Source organism: Megalobrama amblycephala, linkage group LG23 (genome assembly GCF_018812025.1).
Source record: "Megalobrama amblycephala isolate DHTTF-2021 linkage group LG23, ASM1881202v1, whole genome shotgun sequence".
NCBI lineage: Eukaryota > Metazoa > Chordata > Actinopteri > Cypriniformes > Xenocyprididae > Megalobrama > Megalobrama amblycephala.
In genome coordinates, this window is record NC_063066.1 from 13172131 (window position 1) to 13180848 (window position 8718).

Here is an 8718-nt window from a genome sequence, read left to right on the forward strand (position 1 = left end):
AGTTTAAACCAGTAACCAGGCATCACAGCTGGCAAAGGGGCATGTCTGACTTTGACATGTATATATTGCCATTATTATGTAATAAAAATAAAAATTATTATTGCTGGTCTTCAATGATAATGTCAAGTTACTTTAATGTATTTGCACCAAAAAATGATAAGGATTTATGCTGATATCGTCCAAAACCACACTTTGCCAGGTGTGTTTCCAAACTTTTGGAGGGCAGTGTATGCATATAGAATGCTGCATTAGTCAATTTCGTAAGGGTAAAAAATTAATAATAAACCAACTTAGTGATGGAGAACATAGCGGATTCCAAGACAGTGATCAAGGACGTTCCAATTCAGCCCACTGCAAAGGTTCCGCCAGTAGTGGGCACTCATGCAATGTAAGCAATGACGTACATCCGAGTCAACGAGACTGAGGGAAGTTAGCGAGGGAAGGGCATAAAAAAAAAAAAACGAACTGGAACGCAGCCCTGGTCTTGGAGTCTCTACTAACAAACTGATGAGTTAAATCAGGTGCGTTTGATTTGGAAGAGTTGGAAAGTGTTTAGTGCTGGTGTGCCTCCAAGAACAGGGTTGGGAAACACTGCTTTAATGAATAGAAAGTTAAGAAGGACAGCTTTTAATGTGTCCTTGCTGAATAAAAGTAATAATATCTTTCAAAAAGAAAAGATAAATCTCTGACATTTGAAGAGTATTTTTGAATATGGTACATTAAGACATGTCACCACAGGTTTGACATCTGTAATGCAGGCATTGAGAGCAGCATGAATATCCTGCCAGACACCATCTTTTGTGGTCTACGGATGCATTAAGAATTGTAGTTTTTGACTGAACTATTTCCTTTAAACCTGGTAAAGTGTAACTAATCTACAAACTCTGAAATTCACCATACTATAAAGACTATTATTTTTAAACCGAATGAAACGAAATAGTGTTTTCAAAAATGACAGCTTCGCACTGCTGGAGTTAATGAGAAATGTATCAACAAAACTAAGATGCATTCAGTAAAAGTTTCACAGCCGTTCAAACTCTGCTGCACATTTTGTCAAGGGTTATTTATTGAATGGTTCTTTACTTCATTCCACTGCAGCTGTGTACATGAGGAGGATTTACAGAGCCCCCGAGTGGCTCCCTTATAGGCCAGTGCTTGACTGAGGGTCAGTGTTATCAGCCTCTAGCCCGATAGAGCAGAGGTTTTACTCCACAGCACAGTGGCCGCCCTCACCAACTGTAAATATTGGCTCTTCCGTGCAGGCAAATGAAGTGTCTAATGACAGGGTTTTGAAATAAGCCCTCACCTGCTGCCAGCCAGACAGTCAGGCAGTCTGAAGGCAGCTGAATATGTGATGATAGAGAGAAAAACTGAGATAGCTTGAAAATATAAAGGTGAAAATAACATTAAAAACAGCACAGTCCCTTATTGAGGGAGAGCGTCACGGGAAGGATAAATAGAAAGATCTATTTATACATCTGCTGGCGCATTGGAATAAGTAACAAGTTTAATTCATGACCTAGACACTGGGGAACTTCTGTGCGGAAATTCCAGATATACCTTGCTTTCCTCCTAAGAAAATGCCATAGCTATGAATATTCTTTTAAAGGACAACCTGTTTACGCATTACTGAGTTTCTCGGTATGTGGCCATAATGACTGACAGAAGGTCAGAGAGGCATGTGCATACACTAATTGTTAATGCTAATCACTCAAAGTTTGTGTATATTATAGCACTGAACCATATATTTATATCCCCCCCGCTTATCCTATCTCTCCGTTAAGGCTGACTCCACCTCACTTTTGCTTGCGGTTTGCAGTATGAGGAAGGCACATAACTGCAGGCGCTGTATGTAATGTTAAAAATGAGATTAGCCTACTGCTGCACATCTCTGTATGATGATTAGGAACAGTGCTTGCAGTCTCCAGCTATTCCAAGGTTCTCTTTGCTGATGGAAGGAATCCCACACGTAGTGGGAGAACATAAGCATTTGAAGATTTGTTTAGGCATTCTCAGTGTAGGTGATATGAACGAAAAACGTTTTTTTCTTTAAAGCCGGATGCACAGTTTGCAGTTATTGCCACATTTTTTTTTCCACACACGCACATTATTCCTGTTGTACGCTTAATTCTGAGCGACAGGAATAATCCAAAGAAACAGTGTTTAATACAAAAATACTCAGGAACACTCAGGGAAACTGATATAACAACACCTTAACAGCAATGACACAGACAGGACAAAGACTGCAAGAACACAGGGAGTATAAATACCAGAACAAATGAAGGAACTAATGAGCTAATTGTTTAACAACAGGTGAACTGAATGGGGATGACACAGACTAGAAAGCTAGGTCACAGGAAACAGAAACTAACACAAAGCATATTCCTGATATATTAGTGCTGTCAATCGATAAAAAATAACTAATCACACCTAACATTAAAGTTTTTAATATATTTTTATATTGTAATAGTTTCACATTTAAAGCTGCAATATGTAATTTTTTCTGCCCGCTAGAGGTCGCTAGAGGCCTATTAAAATCAAAGGCGTAGCTTGATGACGGCAAGTTTGAGCGCGGAATCTTGGGTCATGTGGTCTTCACCTCAACGGCCGGTGGAAAATAATCGGGAAGAAATCATATTCATGGATGCGATTATTAACGTTACTGTAGTATGAAGCAGAGCAGGACCGAGTGTTGTGGGAGCTGAACGAGGCCGCTGGAGCGATTGCGCAACATATGCTGCAACCAGCGGAACTTTTATTATGACACAGTCGCCGGTTCTGCTTCCGCTTTCCCGGTCATGAGTATGAGGTAACGCAGCTCTGCTTATCATATTAGATACATTTGAGGTACTCGCAAAAAATCAAGAAAATTAGATTTAAACAATAAGACTAAACGTGTTGAGCTAGCTATATAACAATAATTTGTTTTCTGTCTACAAATATATCAAAACAGTTGTTCCCTTGTCTATTAAAACATGTAAATATTAAAGCGTCTTTGGTGTTTCCATGGTTTCTACAAAATAAAACCGGAAACCGAGGGTAACGTGGGTATGATGCAATTGACAGGCGACTCCTCACACGTCCCGGAGCCTTGGTTAAAATTGCAATTTTCTCACAATTTACAAATAGTTGCAAACATTTGGGATATTGTAAGTACTCAAGTGAACAAAATATATAACACTGGCCTAGTGGTTTTTGGATATTTTACTGTACATTTTTACATATTGCACCTTTAATCTCCAAATTACAACAAAGACATTTTAAATATTTGATCTAACAGGTAGGAAATATACAGAAACTGAATAAAGTTATCAAACACATCACAGTATTCAATGCAGAAATTATAAATTAAATATAGATTAATCCTTATTAAAGGATTACTACAAAAATTATTCAGTCAAGAGCAGTGAGTGATTTTCTCTTTGTCTTTTGTTCTTTGATTAACAATGATTACTAATGACAGACATCACAGCAGCACGTTTATTAGACTGCTGCCTAATAAATGCCTATATTTCCTATCATTTTTATGATAGGAAATATAGGCATTTAGATAGACGAAGCCCCTTTCCACCACAAAAGAAAAGACATCATGTTGTAGTAATTCATTATTATGATATAAAAAGTCTCTTATAATTATGACTTATTTCTCATAGTTTTTACAATTATGTCATAATTGTGACTTGTCATATTTTTGACACATTTTGTCATATTTTTATCTCATAATTATGACTTAATATCTCATAATTTTGACTTTTTATGGCAGAAATGGGTTTCCATACATTTATTTTATTACTTATTTTATAATAAATACTATAAATATGAAATAGCATATAATTTCGCTTTGTTCTCAGTGTAAACCCTAACGCTCAAAATACTTAATTGGTTTGAGTACAAACTTAAATTAAACATTAGTTCAGTTAAATTACCCATTATGAGTATTTAGAACTTTTTTTTTTCTTTTAAGTTCACAGCAGTGACATATTTCAAGTAAACTGAACACTTTCATTGTTTTGAGTTGTATGAACTAATTTCTTTTAATTTAGGCTAACTTAAGTTTAACTGAAACTGGGCTGGGATTTCTATTTCCCAGCATGCTTTGCCCATGGCAGAGAGAGTAAATGCTAAAATCAAGTGCTATATAATTTTTAATTTTATTTTTATTTGTTTTATTCTTCTTCTTCTTATTTTTTTCAAGATTAATGGTGAGGGAGATTTAGTAGTGAGTTTCTGTTAATGGGTTTTTGGACAGTTACCATCATGGTGACAAGTGGCGCAAGCTGCTTTTTTTGAGAGCAGGTAAGTTACATGTTTTAAGATGCTGTGCTCATTCAGTAAGTGTTATACCAACCTATTGTTAACATGTTAGAACATTAGAAAGTTGGCTTTTTCTGAATTTTCTTATTAGGGTTTACAGTGAATTAAATAACTCATTTGTTTTTCAAAAACTCAACATAAAAAAAAGTTAATTAACTAAATGTTTTCTGTTAATTGCTATCAAAATGTATGAGTTAGCTAACTCAGTACTTAGCAATTTAGGAGTAATTAACATGCTTGAGTACTACAAACTCAAAACTTGACAGTTCTATTTACGTAAAATTGGGAACATCATACCTAAAAAAAACAAACTGATGCATGTTTTGAGTTAGCCTTATTCAGGTTTACAATGCTGCCAAAGAAAGTAATTCAAAAGCATACCTGCAAACTGGTCGCTTTTTGGCGAAATCCACCGTTTTGTATCCAAATACGTCATTTATGTGAATCGTGTAGATCCAAAGAGTTTTTTTTTTTTTTTTCGGGGGTGGGGGGTGTCAGGGTGAGTTTGCAGGCACAGAAAATCAAAAAAGGGCTACTTTCCCATAGACTTGAGTGAGAACATAAACGTCTCTCGAGCTGTCATGATCTTTTTTGGTGCTCTGTGGTGTGACTGACACATCGCTGTAGCACTTCAGTTCAAACAGAGGCAGAGCGCACGTGAACCGATCATCTCTTCCGCTTTACAACATGAAATAAACAAGAAGGATGAATGAATACTGAAGGTATGTTGAAAGATCCAGTACAACTTAGAGAGGAGCATTTTGATATATATCCACTGTGACTACAGGCCATTGCATATTCATGTACTTAACATGTGCTTCAGTACTGAATGTATAAAACCGTTTTACACTCAAAAAAATAAATCTTTGAACGAACATAAAAAAATCATGGAAAGGATTTCCACATGATTAAGTTGCTTTATTTCAGCATTATGCAATTCTGTTATTCCAATTTAATGTACTTAGGTTGGGTCAACTTAATTTATTAAGGTTGATTCAACTTATTTACTATGGTTGGGCACAACTTAATTTAATAGTGTCAGTCCAACTAATTTGCAATGTTTTGGAAAATAAATAAAAAGCAATAAATAAAAAAATTGTTTTCATATACATTGATTTTTACAATTAATTCTTCTTGTTTAATTTTGTGATTTATATAACTTTTGTGATGTTCTGTGTTAAAAATCTAGATGTGATACTGGATTCATCCTAAATTGCCTTAACCAAAAACATTGTAAAGCCTAATTTGATCATAAGTCCATTGGTGGCAATGGTTTTACAATCAACATAGGCTTACAATGCTTTTGGGAAATGCAACCCAGAGCACTACCACACTGATCACTTTCTTATGAAAATAACTTGAAAGTTTGTTAGCAGGTCCTCAACCCAAGCACAAGTGCAACAATTCACCACAATGGTAACCCCAAAACTATTAATTAACAAAACTTTTAAATACCGACATAATAGAACAGTAAACATTAAAAAGTCTTTCCATTTTCTCATCTTCCTAAAAACTGCTTAAAATAACACTTTATTTCAACATTTACACTCCTAGTTCAGCCCCTTTGCAAAGCATGATGGGAAGTGAAAATCCTGTTTGACTGAGTCCTGGTTGGGTTTACTTGATTGAAACATGTTATTCCAATATGAAAACATCAAGTTAAGTCAAAGAGTAATCAGAGTCAATTTAACATGTATCAATCACATTTAAACCAGAAACCTGATACAATGGTGTTGAATCAAAATAAATTGTTTAAATAAACTGAACAGCATCTTTTTTTTTTTTTTTTTGAGTGTATGACGGCCACCATTTAAATGTTTAAGCCGATATTAAAAACGAGTAAAACATAGTATTAAAAATGATTAGAAACATAATTATGTCATTAGAAATTTATTATAACGTTATTATAAAAACTTATTTATGTGTAATTTATATGTAAGTGCCTTACAAATCAATTAATTTTAACCTTTAATAATGAAATGATGTACCAGCTGTGGTTCCCTATAGTTTACATTATTAGTTGAGAGATATTTTTTCTTTGAGGATAGGCCCCAAATGAATCATTATTTGAAATCAAATAGCAAGCTTCTGAATCAAAATTGATTCCAATTGTGAAATTTGTGTCAATACCCAGCCCTAGTGTCAATAAATTGTTTTTTTACTTGAATCAAATGTTGTTTTTTCCATTTATTTTCTTGTGGGAGTGCACCAGAATGCTTAGTTTACATGTTAAAATCACGAAACTTTTCTCCTGGGGGAGGATGCCCCTAGACCCCCCTACTACTATTTAATTTGGAAACATGTCACCTTTTTTACCACTTTGGAGTTTGCGGGTATGCAAAAGGAAGCCATAGCAGGGTCAACTGTTTTGTTTGGAAGCCTGTTTTCAACGCTGCAAACACAAACAAACTTAATGATACAAAAAAACAGAAAAGTGATGTTATGCTAAAGATCATCACTTTTGGAGTTCCTCTTGTCTAATCAAATTAGAAAACTGAATCTAACTGTTGTATAAAAACACTATAATGGTAAATCATCTTAATAATGACGATAATGATAGTGATTTAGCAGAGCGTCCGCCTCTTACTTCTACCTCATAATTACAATCATGTCACAAGCCTTTGATGAGATAGATGGACAGATGAGAATAGATGGAATGATGAGGTGAAGAGGAACCTTACTGTGATGGAGGGTGGAGGGAGGTCTGTCCTGAGGGGCCGCGTTGTAATGCCCCACCATCATCCCCTCGCTTCCCGCACCACCCCTTCCTCTCCATCACTGTCGGCCGGAGGGGGCAGCCCGGCTGACTGCAGAGGGGAAGCAGTGCATGTCGTATGGGCGAGGGCAGGGGGAGCCGCCCCCATGGCGCTTCTGTAGTTCTTTTCATATCAATCACTCCACAGGCAGAGAGCTAAAGACAGACTCTGCCTGCCATCATCCACTCAGGGCTGGAGCATTAAAGAAACTCCTACCATCCACCTCCCCATACAACATCCTCCTCTGATCTCTTTCATATAAACATGCTCATTCCATCTCAATCTTGACCCTCTATTGGCTGTCATTCTGTGGCTTCTGCCAGACCCCTGCAAATCGAGTTCCATTAGCCTCAACCTGACAGTGGGAGTCTCTGGCAAAGCAAAGTGTGAGTAATGCGATTTGTCTCTGCGTTGTTGTGCATTGGGAAATAGACTGTCAAGGTGTTTACAGACGTGAGGATGAAAAGAGAAAGTGTGTTTTAGTGGTGGACTATAAAGGGGACTATAATTAAGGTCAGGGCTCCAGAAAAAAAAAAAAAAAAAAAAACAGATAGATAGATAGATAGATAGATAGATAGATAGATAGATAGATAGATAGATAGATAGATAGATAGATAGATAGATAGATAGATAGATAGATAGATAGATAGATAGATAGATAGATAGATAGATAGATAGATAGATAGATAGAGCATTTTCCTTCAGGTCAGTCCTATGTTCATAATAATAAAAAAATCTGTTTAAATGTCCGCTGCAATATCTTGTCCTTTTAACAGTTAAGGTTTTCCCATGACTGACAGCACTAGTCAGCATTTGTCAGTCTTTTCAATATAAAAGCCTTCGCTAATGAATGACACACTCATAAAGACAGTCTTTGCTGCCATCTAATAATGTAACTTCTGTTGCTGTTCACGGTCAGGGACTACTTTTTTCAGCGGTAGGAAGGCTTTTAGTTATTTTACTTCATGAAAGTTGCATTGTATTTGTATTGTGTGGTAACCGTTTTATAAAAGCAATAACGGACTTGAGGCTGGTGCTATATCTAGAATAAGTCACGGATGAAGGGGTTGCAGGCACTCCGCTTCACATCAACAACGCCCTTCAGCCGTGACTTATTCACGATACAGCACAGCCTCTCGTACCTTATTGCTTACAGATAGGCATTTTTCATGAAATGGAGATCCAGGCTCACATTGTATGGTCAGGCATAACGAGAAGCTATATGACAAAGCTGCATATAGAGATTTTAAATTATTGTTGAACATTTTTATTTTTGTTGCCTTTGTGAACTCTAGCCACAGTCTGGAGCCATAAAGGACATTTTAGAACAAAAGGGAATGAATAGAATGACTTGAGAAAAACAATGAATGCCGTAAGAGGACAGGGATATATAGCATAGATGAAGAGAGCATTTACATTGTTCCGCCACAGAGCGTGGTTTTCGTTTTATCTCTCTGCAGTCTCACTTGTGTTTTCTTCCCTTTCTTCTAAGGGTTTGCTGCTTGGAACAATTTGTCACTAAAGCAGTTGTTTGCAGACTTGCTTAGACTTGCCACTCTAAACCGCAGGTTCATTAACAGGAAACAATTAGCAACCGAGCTTGCACGCGGTACAACATAAGGGAGATAGTTGGTAAGGGAGATAGCAT